The sequence below is a fragment of the Nipponia nippon genome, unplaced genomic scaffold (genome assembly GCF_047370975.1).
Source record: "Nipponia nippon isolate SJK-2023a ecotype South Korea unplaced genomic scaffold, ASM4737097v1 scaffold_2, whole genome shotgun sequence".
NCBI classification, from domain to species: Eukaryota; Metazoa; Chordata; class Aves; order Pelecaniformes; family Threskiornithidae; genus Nipponia; species Nipponia nippon.
The window spans coordinates 18,654,442-18,673,721 of NW_028262336.1; the positions used below are offsets into that span (position 1 = coordinate 18,654,442).

The 19,280-nt window shown below is 39.0% G+C and overlaps 1 long non-coding RNA gene across 1 annotated transcript in view; it reads left to right on the forward strand.

The window, feature by feature from the left end:
* The first annotated feature begins 4,672 nt into the window (after positions 1–4,672).
* The window catches only part of LOC148055681 (uncharacterized), a 49,530-nt gene continuing 34,922 nt past the window's right edge, over positions 4,673–19,280 (forward strand). The window contains exon 1 of the long non-coding RNA XR_015704573.1: positions 4,673–4,759. This is a non-coding gene — a long non-coding RNA (uncharacterized LOC148055681). The remainder of the gene's footprint in view (positions 4,760–19,280) is intronic.

Sequence of the window (19,280 nt, forward strand, 5' to 3'; positions counted from 1 at the left end):
GTACAGATCTGGTCAAACACAGTATTTATACACAATGGCTAAGATTTTGTCTCCATTAGCTTTTTACAAAAGGAAACATTGACTTTTCCTCTTATCTCATTCTGTTATTTTTCAAACCTCTTTCTAAGGTAAGAAAAATGGATTGTAACAATCGGATTTTTCCCTTTTCTTTTTGTACATAATTCCCATTTCAGATTTAAATTTACCAAACACTCACTACTTTTAATGCTTGGACCCTCAGATATGAACCTTAGGGACAGCTACAGTTCTGTCTTTACATAAAGCTCTTCGTTCTCAAGGTCCACCCATTTATATTCTTTTATACATTAACTTCTCATCTGCCACTTGGATAGCTGGGAATGAGTAAAAACTGGGGGTAGCATTTACTTTGGTAGTTTCAGCAGGTCAGTGATGGAAATATTTCCTGTCGTCTTTCTGATACTATGAAAATAATTAAAATAGTGATAGAATAGAAAATGATAAGGTGGACACAACAGGAAAACCATTTTCCTTCCACCTTTACTTTTTGGGAACTATGTGCATAGCCTATGTATAATGCTTTTTATTATTTATATCTGATCTGTTCATCATACTATCAGCATGTTCAATGACCAGCTCTCTTGTTTGCTTACTGTCGTCCAACACAGTCTGTAGGGTTGTCTGTCAACAGATTATCAGATCCAAATTATAGGAGATAACAAATATTCACGCATGATTTTCTCAGGTCTATATTTTGTGATATATTTTTACTATAGAAAAGAGCTTGGTACCTAATTAAAGGTTATCACACATATTTATACAATTTGATCCACATACTAAGAATACCATAAATATTCTCTGCAGAAATTATTCTGGTCTCTGAAATAAGAATTTGCATATGATTCAGGAAGCCTAGGATATAGCTCGCCTTCCACTGGTATGTACATGAACACTTATGTTGATTTTCTGTCCAAAAGTTTTTCAGGTTGTTATGTTGTGACTTACCTATCATTTATTTGTCATCAATATAACATTTTAGGAATTGATTTCCAATTTCTTAGCTGAAGCTGTGTTGTAATTTGGAGTCAGACTGTAGCACAAAGGAAGTACTCTTATACTGAAATGAACCTAGACAACACCCAATGCGATAAAAATATGGTTGCAAAATTATTTTATAATTTTTCATACTACCAGGAAAATATCTAATTTGACGACATTCAACTATTTTATTAAAAGCCTGAAAGTTGAACCTCAGAATTTTGTGTATGCAAGGACTGCAGAAGGGAAGTTGTCTAAAGTATCTTTTTCTTTTACATACTTTCTGGACCCCAGACAGACACAGACACAGATGGTTCCAGCCTGCTCCAACAGAGCAACTGCAGGGCACAGCTGAGCCCCGCAGACACCACGGTGGTGCCTCAGGGAAAGCCTGGGTAAGAAAGGGCAAAGTGCTGCCCATCAGTGAGAAGTGAGGGGAAACATGTGAGAAAGAGCCCTGCAAGGCCCGAGGTGAGAGAAGGAGGAGGAGGTGCTGCAGGCATCTGAGCAGGGATTCTCCTGCAGCCCTGGAGGACCCCATGCCAGAGCAGTTATTTGCTGCAGCCACTGAAGAGGACCACAGTAGAGCAGACATCCAGCCCATGGAGGACCCAGCGCCAGAGCAGGTGGACATGCCCTAGGGGAAGCTGCAGCCTGTGGAGGACCCCATGCAGGAGCAGGTTCCTGGCAGGAGAGGGGCCTACACAGGAGCAGGTTTTCTGGCAGGAACTGTGGTCCGTGGAGGAACCACACTGGAGCAGTCTGTTCCTGATGGACTGTACCCTGTGGAAAGGACCCACTCTGGAGCAGTTCATGAAGAACTGCAGCCTGTGGGAAGGACACAGGTTGGATCAGTTCATGAAGGAATGTACCCTGTGGGAGGGACCCCATGCTGGAGAATGGGAACAGCGTGAGGAGGAAGGAGCAGCAGAGTTAAGTGTTATGAACTGACCACAACCCCCATTCCCCTGTGCCACTCAGGGAGGGGAGGAGGCAGAAGAGTCAGGAACAAAGGAGTGAAGTTATGCCTGGGAAGAAGGAGGGAATAGGGGTGAGGTGTTGTAGTTTTGTCTTTGTTTCTCACCATCCTACTCTATTTTTAATGAGCAATAAATTAATTTTCCCCAAATTGAGTCTGTTTTGCCCATGGCGATAATTGGTAAGCAATTTCCCTGTTTTCATCTTGACCCATGAAGTTTTCCATATTTTTTCCTCCTGTCCTGTTGAGGAGTGGGAGTCAGAGAGTGGCTGGGTAGGTATCTGCCAGCCAGTCAAGGTTAACCCTCCACACTCTGAAAAACAATTAAAAATTACTGTCACCCAGAATCTGCTCTCTCCTCCTAAGGCCATAAACTCAACATTATTGTAATGAAATTAATATATAGTACACTTTCACTTTCCTAAAAATGTGACAATATCATTTAAGGTGGATGCAAGACTTCTCTTTGCACAGTCCAGCTAAATGCCCACATGCATGAGAGCCCACCATTTCCATTGGCTTTTGAGGCGTTGTTCACAATAGTGGGGTATCAGGAAATTTAAGCCTGATTTATGTACAAGTTTTTTTCAAGGGTAAGAATATGGATTAAAGAGCAGGGTCCTTTTACCAAATATTTCTAACAAGACAGCCAGAAGAATAACTGAAATTACATTAGTAATACGGTGATTTTTAATGCTTTTCTTCTTTTACCCTAATAAAGGAAGCTGTTCAAGACCTAGCTTTCACACTTTAATTCAGTGGTCTTTAAGTATATTTGTGTGGCTACAGGAACAAACTTTCTAAGGTATGACTTCTTAAGTTTGAAAATATATTATTAAGTTGGGGAGGTAGAAATAATTTACACAGAAATCCCAGATTTTATAAAAGACACTAGTTAAATTTTAAAAGTAACTGTAGGTTATGCTCAAAGTAATAGTTTTATAAACTTCAAGGTTTTTTACATTATTATTGAAAGAACTACCAACAATGACTCAGTATTTTTATATTTCATTTATTAAACACTACAACACTGTGTGATTAAACTTAAAATGAAGAAAATATTTTTTGATTGATTTACAGTAAATTTAATCTTTGATTAACATTCCAGAAGGAGGAAAAACAAATGAACATGCTATAAAACATGCTAATGATGATCAAAATGATAATTGAGAATGTTCTTAGAATAGATAATATCATAATGAAGGCATCAAGACTTTATGTAGATTTTCCCCCCTGTAGGTTTTATAACAGGCAGAAGAATCTTTACTTATTTTTGAAAAATTGTATTGGATTTTAAAACCTCTCTGACATAAAACAAAAGAAAAAAGGAAAATATTCCCTTGCAAATTTTTAATTTACATTAATTATGTCGCTGCTTTGTTCCTTGCCTCTTTCTGTATATGCGTTTTCATTTTCCTGGCCACTAGGCTTTGCATTTACTACTAATAAATCTCCCCCATTGGCTGAAAATCTCATAGCCCAAACCTCTCTTTTTCATTTAACTTTAGCCTATGTGATTTTATTTGCTACTGTCTGTAAATTGTGGTCACAGCTGAATAATCACTCTAAGTTACCAGCAACAGATGTGGAGCTGGCATTCCAAGCACAGGAAAAGAGGAACTGTATGGGGATTTAAGTTTAATTGGTCATAAAATCACTTAAAAACTTCTAAAAGTCATTACTGAGGTATGACTTCTAAAAAACCCTCACTATATACAGACCAATGATTTCCTTAATAAAACAAAGAAATGCTCTTTGTGCCTCTAGTGATCTGCAAATGAAAGCTTAAGAACTACATCCTAAATGAAATGGACATGATGTAGATAAACCTTTCTTTTCTAGATCATTGATAGGAATATGAGAATATAAAATGGTGAGTAATGGTTCATTATGAGATGAATATCATACATAATAAAGTAATTCCAATTCAGATTGTGCATCTGGGCCCAATCACAATTTGGCCAGAAGATCCGTTCTGAAGTGGAAAAGAAAAAAAAATGACATAAGAGAGTTAGGCACTTAACAGCAGGATTTTAAGAGTATTTAGCTTCTGTCTATCACGACAATTAGTAAGAGTGAGACATCTAGCAGCCCATGAAAAAAACTCAGCTCCCCAACTTCCACGGAATTTCACAGAGCCACCACTCCTGTCTCCAAAAGCTGAAACCTAGTCTCACCTCTCTTGGATTGTCTTCTGCTTACCAAAGTCTCTCAGCTACTAGCTATTCTTTGTCAGCACTCATCTTTCCAGCTCTGAAAATTCAAACATAACAAAAGGAAACCCAACACTGTTCTTAGGAACCTACTATTTTATTAAATAGTCACATCTGTGTATCTTAGAGGCCCTACTAAGCTTTCATATGCAAGGACTTTTTTTCTAACTTTGCAAGTCCTCTCTTCTCATAACATTCCTGCATGAGCCTTCTGGCCTGCAGCTGTAGCTTCTTCTGCTCGTTTAACTGAATGTTTCTCAGGTCTTTAAAGGGCAGATGCTCCCCACTAGGCCATGCAGTCTTAATGGAGAAGCAACTCATCAACTTCTGGTACAGCTGTATTAATCAGGCAGGGTGTGTATTACAGCTCAGGGGAAGGGTGGAGCACTTTCCCAGGCAGCCTTCCCCAGAAAAGCTGACTCCAGCTCAGGGGAAGTGCTACAAAGCAAAGGCTGTAGATGGAGTTTCATCTCTGTCTGCTTAGTGTTCTTGCTGCGGTCAAAGCAAACTGACTTCTGCTACTAGAGGCTTGCTACTCATTTTTTTCGAGGTAAGTGTTTATAAGCTTTCTAACAGCATATAATACAAAAGTAATGCTCTTGTTGCTTTCAAAACACAGTTTTGAAAGTATTGTTGGTGTGGGTTCTTTTTATCTGCAGGCTTCTTGTTGGAAACACTTCATCCAGGAGATGAGATAACTGGACTAAAATTTGGAGTGTGAATTCAGGCCTATGGCTCCCATCATGTAGGTGTCTGTGTTAAGCATGATGCCATAAGGTCACTTGAGGGAAAAGAGGGAAATTACTGCTTTATGTGTCTTCTGTCTTATCCTCTTCCAAGGCCTTAAGAAGAACTATTAGGTTTGGATCTGCAGGCAGGTGAGCATGGGATGCATGTCCTTTAAAAGAGGAGATTAATCAGTTAGTTATAACCTCATTTTGGAAGTACTTGCGCTTTTGGCCACTGACTGAGGACTGGCTTTTAGAGGTGATTCAGGTGTTCACAACCATTTCTAAGGTGAGGTGGTGACTGCAGTCCTGTGAAGTGTTTAATACTTATCAGCTCCCTTTTCTAGCTGAATAGCACCTTCTGTCCTTGTGTTTTGTGTCCATCTCTGTGTGCACCTGTACCTTTTAGACATGATATAAAGTGACAACTGGTACCAAATGATATTGACAGGCCTTTATTGAACTTAATTACTCTTCAGAGACTGGCATAAATCAATCCTCATAAAACTAATCTGTCACTTTTTGATGTGCCAGCTTTAGTATGGGGGAGATGGAGGGAAACTTCTCTGGGGAAGGAGGAATTCCTCCATTTTACCAGTAACCCTTTATTTCTCCTTAAATTATTGATGGACTTTGTTCAAGTGAAAATTGTCATAAATATTTATCAGTTCACATAGTGAAAATAAAGGTGGGAAAAGTCAGTGGTGACATTTAGTTTGGCTCTATCCTGAAGTGTAGTGAGTACCCTGAACTCCCATTAAAATCAGTGAATTCCCTGAAAATGCCCTTTCCACCATGGCAGATTAAGTTCTTTGCCAGCATAAAATTCAATGGGTAGCGATGTATTAAATGTCTTGTACTGTTTTGGGTGGGTTTTTGTTGTTGTGGGTTTTTTTGTACTGGTTACATGACATTATACTTTGTTTATAGTAACTGTAAGTATCATGCGAATCTGGAAAATGGCAAGTTATGAGCTTTACAGAAAAAAATGAATACATTAATATATACTATGCTAATGACAAAGGAAGCATTTTTCAGAGGTGTCTGATTTGCTGTGTTCCTCGTGAACTCAACCAAAAATCTTCCAGTTAGTTAGGGAAAATAGTACAGATATCAGCCATTGGTAACATCATGCCTTTTAGTTAGAATCCTCTCACATTCCTTACTGTAAACAAGTGTTTCTCAAGCTGAGGATGTTTATTGAAGACAGATTCTTATTTTTCCTCTTAGTTTAATGTGGCATGTGTTTTCTCCTTCTGGAATGGTGGCATTTGTCAGAGCTTTCTCTCCTCACCTTTATCACTCCAGCCCCTTTCTGTGGTGGAGGAGTTAAATCACTGGTTCTCAAAAGCAATGGGAGGCAGGAGCAAGAGCAAAATTAAAGGTGAAGGCTTAAGTCAATTTGTTCTATTTTTCTTACACTGGAATAGTGAAAAAATTACACAGTCTGATCATTTATGGAGTGGTCGCTTCCTATCACTTCTGAAATTTCAGTTGCCTTGCAGGGCTTACAGTCTGTGTTGCATATAAAGTGGGTGGAGGGGGCTCAGAACTGCTTCTAAGACTTCAAAGAGTTGTCAGGGAAGATAAGCAGTTTAAATGGTCTGTGAGTGAAGGCTCAAGCTCAGCTGTAAGTATAGGCCTAACAGCTTCCTTCTCATCAGCTAAATAAATGAACAGCCAGTAGCAACATATCTGACTGTCTGCCCCATGCCAGTGCATAGTCATCCTCACAATAAAAGTATTTCCTGATGTTCAGACAGCATCTCCTGTGCCTCTTGTCCTGTCACTAGGCACCACTGGAAAGAGCCTGGCTCCATCTTCTTTACACCCTTCCTTCAGGTATTTATATACATTGATAAGACTTCCCCGCCTGAGCTTTCTCTACGATGTCCGTCTCTTTCTTGTATTGAAGAGCCCAGAGGTGGACACAGTACTCCAGGTGTGGCCTCACCAGTACTGAGTATAAGGGAAGGATCACCTCCCTTGACCTGCTGGCAATGCTCATCCTAATGCAGCTCAGGATACCACTGGCTGCCTTTGCAGCAATGATGCATTATTGGCTCATGTTGTCCATTAGGACACCCAGGTCCTTTTCTGCCAAGCTGCTTTCCAGCTGGGTGGCCCCCAGCATATACTGGTGCATGGGGTTGTTCCTCCCCAGGTGCAGGACTTTGCAGTTTCCCCTGTTGAAATTCATGCGCTTCCCGTCAGCCTACTTCTGCAGCCTGTCAAGGTCCCATTGGATGGCAGCACAACCTGCTGGTGCATCAGCCACTCCTCTTAGTTTTCTGTCATCAGCAAACTTGCTGATGGTGTACGCTCTGTATCATCATGCAGATCATTAATGAAGATGTTGAACAGGTTTGCTTCCACTATTGAACCCTGGGGTACAATTTACTGGCCTCCAACTAGACTTTTTTCCACTGATCACCACAATCTGGGCATGGTCATTCAGCCAGTTTTCAGCTCCTTCAGAAACCTGAGAGCCTTGTCATTGATGTCAACATAAGCAACACAATGTTCCAAACTTGTGACATAGTCTCTGGGGAAAGATAATGACATCATGAAATGACAGAGAACTAGAAGAGACAGTGAGCTACGCAGGGGGCTGAGAAAGGAAAATGTGTAATGGACAACAGAAATTAACTTGGTACTGGATGTTTTTAAGCTCTGGTTACTGTTTATAACACCCTGTCCTTGCTATCAACATGCCTCCTCACTTACTTTATTTTAATAAAATGCTTAGCAAAAGATTTTAATCTGTCCAATCCCATGGGTAATAAAACCAGATAGAATGTTTAGCTCTTCTTAAGACTGAATATTAAAACCGATTTATATAAATGAAGAGGGTGTTTTATGAGGCCTCTTTTTCTTTTTTTTTCTTAAAGAGAAATTGGCTTAGTTTGATGACTCAGTTTAGCAAAGATACCAATCCCATGATTTAACCTAAAATAAGATAACATGAATGTGGTGACTTTTATGAATATGGTAGGTATTGATCTAACCTTGAACATCCAGCACCACTTCACAGTAAGACTTAATAAATTTCTGGTTCAAATGCATTTTAAGTTCTCTACCTATCCCTAATGTTACCTACCTCAGCAATTAAAAAAAAAAAAAAAATAAAAATCAAAACCCAAAAAACCCCAAACAACTAACCAAACCATTTTTGTATTTACCATATTATGCCCAAGAGTTGAGTACGTGTGGGTGAAAAAAAGGTATTGTGTGCCAGCAAAACGAAGTCCTATCAAAAAAAAAAAAAAAAGGCTGGTAATGTGAAGGACACAATTTCTCCTCAAAAGATACATACCTCCTCTCACATTAGTTGCTAAATTTGTTGAGTGAAGTGTGATTTCGGGTCATCTTTGAAGCAATTTGTGGGTAATGTGTTTCAGTTTCTTCCTGTCTTCGTATTTTATCTCATTCAATAGGAACTGTTTTTGTATTTATACTTTATCCATTCTTATCACGTGGTCAGCACATCACTGCTTGGCCTGTATAAGTAAGTTTACAGCTGAAGTGCAGTCAGTGTGCTAAAACTTCCATTTCTATTCAGACTGTTAAACCAATTCATTTGGAGTTGTCTTCTAAAATTACTAACATTTTTGTCTTCTCCCCTCCATTCCTACTGAAAGGCTGTTCCACTTCTGATGGTTAAGACCTATCTTCTGAATACCAGTTAAACTTGTGAGACTTTTCCACAAGTAATACGCTCCCAGTTTTTTTCTTTTGTCTACCCTGTCCTTTTTTCTTCTGTGGGTTGGTCATGTTGAGTATTGATTTTTTTTTTTTTTTTTTTTTTTTATTATTAATCCTTCTACAACTTCTGCTCTGAAGACCAGTATCCTCTGTTGCGTTTCCTGTTGCTAGGCTAAATGAGTCGTGGTCATTTAAGATGCATTTATGTGGCATAAAATAGTACTATGTAGAAATGCCCAAGCTAGATTGCTGAGAGGTAGTTTGGGGTACTGGAAGCACTGTTGCCACAACAGTATCATGTTCTATCCAAGCTAAATTACCCCACAGAGAAGTGATTTCTTTTAGTGAATGTAACTATCTGTATAAGTCACTACAGTTCACGTATAATCTTAAGATATCCTTGGTGGTCTGTATCTATAGATACTCTGCACATCTTTTGAATAGACCTTCTTGTAACTTGTTCCAGTTTGATAACTTTTGTCTTGAACTCTTAACTTACAATTAACAACATCCAATCAAACCGGAAGCTGCTTCTGACCCCATCTGCCTGCTAGAGATTAAAGCTCCAGGCAGACATTCTTTCAACCAGAGGTTAAAGAATGTAAGCCTTTCATGTGTTCAGCTTCCTTGATGTGTGCATATACCTTGTTGTGAGCCTCCTTTTCAGAGTTAGCTCTTTTTATGCAAATATTAGTAAAATTTCCTCCAAGTGTTTTTCAGGAGTTTGGAGTATTTGGGGACTGATTAATCACTTTTGAGTCTTTTCAACGCTGCACCAAACAGAATGCAAAATTATGGCCAGGATTTTAAAAGTTACTTGTGTTCTCCAACCTGATCGGTTACTAACTAAGGTTTTTCCAGCAATGCATTAAGCAGCACAAGTAAACATCTGGCATTTATGTAATTCTGTCATTCTCTTCACAGCTAAAAAAGCATGCAAAGTGTGAAGAAAAGAAATATTTTAGGTTATTTCTTTTTTTAATATATTTATCCCTATTTATGGACTTAATTACCAAGTAAGGAGATGACCTTCGCACTTGAAGGACAGTGGGATTTGCAATGTTATGGTTTCTTCAGGAAGGTTTATCTTGCTTTTTCATATTTGCTCCTGAGAAAATTGTCTCCTAGTCCAGGTATCCTGGTTGCAAGCAATGAAGGGCTGTGAAGATAAAGACAGATTTTGAAATAATTATAGATATTCTGTGTAGGATACCTGTGAGAAGACAATACAAGGAGTAAATACATCTTTAAAGAGATGTTATGCAAGTCTTAGTTGCATTCTGTTTGTGATCCAGTGTGGCACGATGTTATCTTTGTATGCGACAAAATGACTTGTGTCTATATGACTATGAACAAACTCAACAATACTAACACAATCCTATCCAGTTGAGCACATGGAACATACATTACTAATGTCAAGATGATTTGAATTAAATTGCCTTATAAATGAGGATTAGTTGTCTGGAATGGGCCTTTGGTGATTTGAGGAAAAACACTTTGAATGGTATCCACGCAGCAAGTTCACATTCACAACTGGAGAATTCTGTCCATGAATTCAAGCTTTTAAATCTTGCCCTACTGCAGAACTGTCAAAGCATTTTCTGCTAGTAGTGCTGACTTGCCAGCAAACTTCTTGCATCTCAGTATGGCATGGTCTGAGTCAATTGCTAGTTTCTGATATGGATAACAGCGAAAACCTGTTGTGCATCTGGGCAGGAAGCTTTCTGGGGTCTGAGAAGGCCAGATAGCAAAGAATCCTTACAGAAATCCTGTAAAACAAACTTGGAAGAAATTTTAAAGAGGTCACGGTTCACTTTTAGCCCCAAGGCAGAATCAGGTCTTCCTATGTTATTCCTGATGCATATTTATCTAGCTTGTTCTAAATAAAATAATGGAAATTCTGCAGCCTCCCCAGGCAATCTCTTCCAGTACTTAGCCATCTGTAGCTCTATGTGCTTCACCCTAAAGTCCCTTGTTGCTATTAAATCCACTACTGCTTTCCTGATCTTCACTGGATACGAAGAAGCGTTTATTCTCTCTTACTTAAAACTTTAATGTGTAAAAGATAGAAAAGCTGTTATCGCATCTTCCTTCAGTCTGTTAGACCAAATAATGTAATTTCCTTTCAACCTTGATCATGCTTGTTACTCTTCTTAAAATTCTGCCCTCAACCCTTGCAATCCCAACTGGTCCATCCTTTTCTTGAATCACGTTGCGCAAAAATGGAACAGTACTTGCTTTGAAGCTTTACCAGCATCTAATGCCACTGAGGAATTTCCTGGTGTATCTTGCAGCCTACTATTGTACTTTATATTTTCTAGTATAGCAACTGAAAAGAGGAGAGAGACTTGACCATCTTGGATTTGCAAGTAGTAAACTTCCGTATTTATTCTCTGGGACATCATTTGACAATACAAAAGGGAAGATTTTATTTCTTATTAACTTGTCACAACACTTTCTGAAAAATAATTATTTCAGATTGTTGTGAAATTTGTACATAGACTAAATTATTTTTGGAAAATTCTGATCGACGGAAAGTACCTGTTTCATTTTATGATGCTCCCAATATATTGTTTGATCCATGTTGAGCGAAAATACGTCATCTTAAGAGATCCCACAACACAGTCCTAGAAATGTTTTTATTTAAGGGGTTCTCAGGTTAGGCTGAACTACCACGTCTCTGAAAGACACGGACGATGTTGGGAAAATGGGTTCCCATATAACAACATAAGTGCATAGATGCCTTATTAAAATTCATAGTAATTCAGTGTGGCATGGCTAGCTTCACCATATGAAGAGTTATATTGTGCATTGTCACCACCAAGTAGCTAATCACGTTTCATAGAGCCTGCAGTATCACAGGCTCAAAAGCTGGGGCACTTCAGAAACTGACATCTTGACTGTGCCGCTCCCATGTCCTCTTCTTGCATGTTGTATTGGTCTTTTGAGTTGGTCACTCAAAAAATGAAGGGAGAGGAAAAAAAAAAAGAAAGGGGGCAAGGGGGAGTAAAAACTCTCTGTAGTACATCAATTGTGTAAGATACAAACTGTTTTGTGTTGGAAACAGATATTCTTCTTCTGTAGACAGCATTTCGAAGTAAAAAGCTTACATTTCTCTCCTCTTCCCTTTTCTTCTCCTTTTCCCCATTCCAGTGGAATGACAGAAATAATGACTTGATGTTTGACTTTTGTGAGTCACGGCCTTGGTAGCAGAAGTGCCATAATTATCTCATTGCTACTATCACAGCATTGTAAATATTAAATGCAAAAAACAATGTTTCAATAGCTTTGAGGTTTTGACACTGAGAAAAGCCAGGGAGTTCATAGTTAATGTTTCCTCTCTTTAAGATAATTTCTTTATAAGCCACAGATTCTCATTATTAGTAGAATAAGCCTCTGGAAACCCATCTCAGTACTGCTGATTTCAGTCTGTTGTCAACCATACTACAGGATTCACCTAGGGGAAAGGATCTTCTGATTAGATTTCACTATATGCCACCTATGTAACCAGACTTCTAAGAACTAGAATAAGCCTTCACATCTGCTCGTGTAATAAGGTAAGGTGCATACACACCCTAGCTTCAGCAGCAATGGAAGGAAAGCTGAGATTATTGTTGAGCCCCTATTGTTTACTTCTTGGAAAGGTGCATGTCCGTAGGTGTATTAATATAAGTTTATTAGAAAATAAAATGAGAAGTGGAGAAAAGAGACCTTTGCAGGTTTATCTGAATATATTCTATGGACGTTTGGAAAAAAGGTGATATTTGTAATCATCTTAGTGGTACTACTAAGTTCCTTCTATTTGAGGATTGGTTGTTGTTCTGTGCTTGGTTAAGGGACGTTGTTTCTGGCCTACTCTGAAGAAAGCACCTAATCTCTGCCATTTAATCGCTCCCTGCCCCCCTCCCCGTTTCAGTGGCCTCTGCATGGTTGTTACACAGTATGTTTCTGTTAAGTTTCAATTCAGAAATACTCACTGTGATGCCTACAATTAGGTGTGGAGACATCGGTGGTAGCCCAAGAAGGGAGTATATTAGGAACCACTTTTGACATCTAAGACTTTCAGTGTTTAATTTGCTGCTTGCTCTACTGTTTTTATGCTCAAGCACAGGGGCTACTCCTTGGTATGCTTTTATATAGAAGAGCTTGAAATTGGATGCATCTTGGAGTCTAAACAACTAAATTTAAATGAAAAACTTCTAAGTAATATCCTTAGGCAAGGAAAATGAGCTGAGGAAGAACTAGTCCTTTTCTACTGTGAGTACTTGTATTTAATCAAAGGTTAATTCTGAAGGATTATGTTGCCTTTGTGTGTTTATTTAGAATGAGATTAGGACAAATGTTTAGTTTATTATTAAAATGTTCTACACAGAATTTTCCAAAGTACACTTCATACTTGACCTACTAAATATTTGTAAACAAAGTGCTGCTTCTGACTGAGGCAAAATTGCTAAAATTAACTACAGCATAAGGTCCCAAAATGTGTTTATTGGTCTACCAAAATGTTTTCATCTGTGGTATTTTGATATTTGCAGTTAGTCTTAGTCCTAAACTACATTTTCTATTCAAGACCAACCAGATGATGATTCATATTTTTGCAGCTCAGCATAGTGGAACTAAGTTTCTCCTGGATGTTCCATCTTCCTTTTGTATTGCACACATTTGTTTACTTTTTACTATTATTTCTGGTCTTCAAAATCTAGCAGACACCTACCCAGGCATGTCCTTTAATACCAGTCTTTACAGCATGCAACAGAATAGGAATTTGATTATAGATTGAAGAATCTTGCTGACAAAATGACAGTGACAAACTTTCATGTAACCTACCTATTTTTGCAGGACATCTTTCAAAGTGTTAGATTCATTAAAAAGGAGATGTATACTTGCCAATGATTTTTACAAACAAAACCCCCAAATATTTACTAATGATTTCATATAAAGCATTCACAGATTTTGGAAGAAAAACACTTGTATTCCTTTTTTGGGGGTGGTTCTGCTTTCTGTACCAGAGATCTTATTCTTTGTTCTTTCCCTGTATTTTCTTGGTTGTAGCTTATTAGAATTACTTCCACTATGTGGCCTTGGTTGCCTAAGAAAATGACAAATGTCATTACTATGTGGGCAGGGGGAGTGGAGGGAAACACCAAACCAAACACATCAAATGCTTAATTAGCATTTAATGAGAGTTGTGGTTTAGGGGGGGGAAAAAAGTGACTTGGCCTATTGACTGGCTCAAAGCAGAGGACAGGTAAGAACACCAAAGGAAGCTATAACAACTCTATTTCAAATATATGAAACTTCTGTTTAGAGCTAAGCTAAGGAGGGTTGTTCATAAAAAACTTGAGAATAAATCTGTTAAGCTTGTTGTAGAATCATGAGGTAGTATATTTTGAAGATTAATCTTCAAAAACTTGGAGTGGTTAATTAAAAGAATCTCTTTTTGTTCTTTCAGGATAATTCTGTAGAATAACAGAGGAGTAAACAATTAAATATAAAGCAGAGGACAAGGGTATAAGCAGTTTCAGACTACTGAGTTTGGGAATGCCTAATTTGAAGTGAGTTTTCCATGTATTTCGAAACATAGAAGTAACATACTATTTCTGTTTAATTTGAATTTGCATAGCTGTACTATTTCTTGAAAAGAAATGGAAGTGGCATTTAGAAGTACTGCCTGATGTTTATTTAATTGAAAAAAAAAAATCTAACCAACTCTGCTAAAGCATATCAGAACTGGTTAGGACACAGTGGGAGTTAATGAATTCCACATTTTCCTTCCATTACATGTGGCAGTAGCAGCTAGTGGAGGATAACTGCTTGCGAGTCTGAGATGATAACCACATGGATGAGGTTGAAGCATAGGCCTCTAGCAGCTGCCAGGGTTGGATCTCCTTGCTTATGGTCGCATAAGAACTTCCTGAATTGAACATGTAAATGTGGATGTGTTACCTCTCTGCATTTAATACATAATACAAATTGGAGCTGTTAGTATGATGAGGCTTTTGAGAGTGGGCCTGTAAGAATCAATGGCCAAAAGGACCTGGCTAAATTTTCCTTCCCTACTTCTCCCTCTTCCTCCATTCAATAGCAGCTTCTTCTTCAAAGTTGTTGGCTATAATTGCCATTGTGGGAACGTCAGTTTTCTTGGCGTTGGATACAACTTTTTCTTCTGTAACAACTGAGGACTTGCCCAAAGTTTGTGAGTTGTATCATGAAGTTTGGAGGGGAAATGGCAGAAGAATCATGGGAGATGCCAGAGGAGGAAGGGGTCTTGCTCCTCTTTACTCCCACAGGTTATAAGTGGAAGAGAAATCTTTGTCTAACCTGCATTTTCAGTTTAGCTTCTCTAAAAATGGAATCTTATTTCTGTTTTTACTATATTTAGTCTGATTTTTTTTTTCTTCGGTAAACCAATATGTCTAAGTCCATTTGCAGCTTACTCCCCCTTTCTTCCCTTGCATCCAGATGACAAATATAGTATGTGGGAATTGTCCTTCCTGAAGGCTTCTGTTGCTTTATTAACCCATGAAGATTATAATCCTACTTCAAAAGGCCCTCCATTGCCAGAACTGCTATACTACTGACTTATAAAGTCTTGTAAGAGCTTCTGCTGTACGTGCATTTTATAAAACTCGTATCTAGCTTGATATTCACTTTCTACTAACACTAGATATGACACTATGAAGGTATGTGATAGATGTAATGGGATTTTGCAAGGAAGAAGGATCATTTGGATAAAGCACTTGTAGTTCTTCTTAGGCTTACACAGTTGTAACTCCTAGTTACCTGTACTTAAATTTATAAAAATTATCCTTTGCTTTGTGGCATAGGATGCTCTGGTGTCTAGGAATTTCACTAAAATAAAGATTCTACCTCTAAAACCTAATCCTACAGAATTTTATTTATGTGATGCTTTGTAGAAAGAGTCCAAGAAGAACAGATCACATGAAAATTTTATTAATCTAAAGTTCTCTGGAACTGAATGATAGAATAATTTCTTGCAATACCCTCATAGTTACATTGCAGAGTTCCTAGCTTAATTTTAGTATTCTAAAATAAGTATTAACAACCCATCTGATTAAAAATAATTCTTACTTATTCTTCCCTATTTTTATCTGCTCTGATGAATCTTGGTACTTTACTTCCTTTCCAAGAGAAAAACTGGAGCATTTTAGGGCTGGTTTTTTTTAGCTCTATTGCCATAAAGCAGATACTTTTCTACAAGATAGCAACATTCTGTCCTGCATTCTTACATCTCATTCAGACTTGCTGCTGGTAGTAAAGGGGAAATTAAGAAATATTTAAGTCATTCACCAAGAGCCTAGACAGGTGTGAACTCAATAACATACACTTAGAAAGTCGGAATTTTATTATGTTGGATGCTGAAACAGCTTCCAAAATTAGGGCGAGTATGTATAACTAATGTCACAGTGCATTGGCAATTTTCACAGTGATATTCTTTGAGTAATTCTACAAGCAAATTTGTTATTTAGAACTAGTTTTATTTTTTCCATTTGCAAGCTGGATTTTTTTTTTATATGCAGTCTCTTTAAATAATGAATCCATGTAACTGAAGTATAAAACCATGAAGACACTTGACTGAGAATCTGTGGACCCTTGTGTGCCACTCAGAAGAAATGCCAAATCTCCGTTCAGCTTCAGCAACCTGTTCACCTCAGGTCACTGTACGCTGCTTCTGCCTCTCCCTCCCTGTTGATGCTGCCTTTCCATCTAGCCTGTGTAACCGAAATGGGAGACTCGTGAGGTCCTCCCACAGTACTCCCTGTGTGACGTGCTCCATCTACTAAAGAGCCACCCAGTTCGGTTGACCTTTCATAATCAATTATGTGTAGATTAAGTCTGTCTGGCCTGTGCAGGATAAATTTCTCTCTAAAACTCATTCCTCCTCCTCTTCCTTACCCTGGGGCTGGGACAGTCATGCTTAATTTTTTTAACATGCGTGAATCCACTTCTTGCAAGATACAGCTGTTGTCTCTTTAGACCTAATGATGTATCCTGCACGTAAATATTATTTATACTGTTTGCCTCCCATCAGGAGAGAGGCTTTTTTCCTCATCTTCTGACGAGTCAGTGGCATGTTTCATTGTAAAATATCTCACGCTGGGCTTAGAGGTATTGGCCTTTACAGTGAGCAGCCTCCATGTCATGTCAAATGTGTACAAGGCCGAAGTACAGACAGTTTGTTACTGGCTCTCTGAAACCAAATGCAACAACAACTAAGCACTTCTGGGGCTGACTAACCCTTAGTGGCTTTTTCCTAAGCATACTGTAACAAAAAAAAAAATCTTTGAACTTAAAATTATTTTTCAGCTCTAGAAGAAAAGCAAGATTTCTCTATCCCAGATGCCTCTTCTGTCTCCTCCCTGATCTGCAGTTATATAAAAATGTTTGTTTTCTTTAATAGAAAAAAAAGCATAGCTATATTAGGAGTAGAGGCATTTTGCTAAAGGTGACCTATTTCTTCTGTCTTTTCTGTAAAATTGAGATAGGCAGACAAGCATGCATGGCAGTACTACCGATAATCCTCCTTCTGATGGGAACAATAAGTGTTTTATGACTTATTTTGTTGGCATTGGGGCCCCGAGCACACTGCCTCCTGCTTGGTGGAGCCCAAGGTCAGCTCCTTCCCTTATGAGAGCTGTTGTGAGGAGAGCCAGCAGCTGAGGCCTCTCTCCCTGCCTGCGGCTGCCCTTCAGCCCCTGACTGGCCCTGGGCCCTGCTGAGCCGGGCCATCCCATCCGAGCCCGGGGGCTGCCTTCCCAGCTGGGCTGGGGACTGCAGTGGCACCTGGGGGCGGCTAGGCTGTGGCCGAGCCCAGTCACTGTCCCTGTCCTGGCTGGCCTTGCTGGGGGCTGCAGGAGAGGCCTCCTTAGGGAGGGGGGGTGTCACCATTCTCCCTGCCACCCTGTGCCTCTCTCAAGCAGCCCTGCCCATGCCTTGCTCTGGCAGGTGGCTTTCTGATCCTTGCTTGAAAAGAGGTTGAATGGCAAGACTCAAAAAGGCAATAATGTAAGTTTTTACATGCTGTTTTTCTTTAAATCACTGCAACAGAATGGCAAATTACACGCCCAAATAAAAGGAATTATGAAAATTTTGGCATAGGCCTAGTACTGAGCTCTTGCTGTTTTGCAAGAGGAAGAAAGTAACCTGCTTCCCGACCATCGGTATTCCTGGTGGTAACAGCACTCCCTTGATGTGTGATAACTGCCAAAGTGCAGGCTGCGTGTCCCTGCCCCGAACTGGGCGAACCGCGGGCTCCCTGGCAGCACTGGGCTCGGGGTGCTGGGGGTTTCTTCTCTCTGCTCCACGGTTGTATTCTCCGTCCCTAAGATGGTGGCATATTTCTGTCATGCAGCAGGTAGAGCGCTTGAGGGAGGAGCTGGTGTACCCAGGCTCATGCCTCTTCAAGTTCACTTTCACAAAATGGAGCCGCTGAAATGCAGGGAAAGTGAGCCGGGTGCTACAACGAGCTGTAAGCCGCTAAGTGAGGCACTTATCAACTCAGCCAGAGTTAATCAAACTGTCATTTTCTTCAGGAAAAGGTCAATTTTAGGTGAATTGGATGCCCCTGTGTGTGCTTGCAGGAAAACGTGAGATATCTGCAGTAAATTGAGGCTTGTGGTTAAATGTGCATAACTTTTGGCCTTGGTGTTTGACTCCGTAGCTACTTTTTTTCTGGGTTTATTGGTTTGGGGAAACTTGTCACCGAGTCATATTTTCTACCTTTTACTTAGCACTGGCTTATTTATGTCTCTTAAGCCCTTTGTTGTAGAACACTTCTTGCAAGTCGTAAACAAATGGGGCTGGGGGGGGGGGGGAAGCCTCTGCAGAAATGTAACATATTGGTGTCGGTTCTCTCTCTAGTTTCTTTGCGGTGGTGCACAATAAAACTCAAAACTGAAGTGTGTTTTTTAAACTGAAGGTGATTAGCCTTCATGTTTAAAAAAACCCAAACAAAAAAAAAAAAACCCAAACCCAAAAGCTCCTTCGTAGGAGTTCAAGAAAATGAGGAGAGAAGCAAGAATTATCTGATCAAAGAACATCGTGGGACAATACTGATTCCTTTCAAGCAAAGGGAGATGGCAAAGACGTAGGCAGAACCTACACAACTAAAACAGGGCTCTGATCGCTCCCCCTTTTAATATTAAGAAAATTGTAGGTACTCTCACATAAGAGTTTAGATTGGACCTAAAACACTAAAAATACTCTTACTCATTGACTTACAAGCAGAGAGCCTTGACATTTAGATTAATTTGAAAATTACACCTCAGGATTTATCTTGCATATGCTTAAAACATTAGCAAACCAAATTTATCCAGACCTGGTAAAGAAATTGGGAAACTGGGGAAAGCGTTTTTATATTTTTATTAACTGTGCATCTGACAGAAAAATGAAACCATCCTTTAAGAACAAAATTAAATATAAACCAGCACTTTCTGACACTTAGAAAATCAGATTTAGTGTCATCACTGCTAATATTAGCAAAATGTCCTTTAATATGTTAGTATTCAGAGAATAGTTTTACCTTTTACATTAGATACAGTATAAAATCATCCCCTTGTCCCTTGCTCCTTTTAATCTTTTTTCTCTCTCTTACCTACAAAAGCATCTTTATTAATA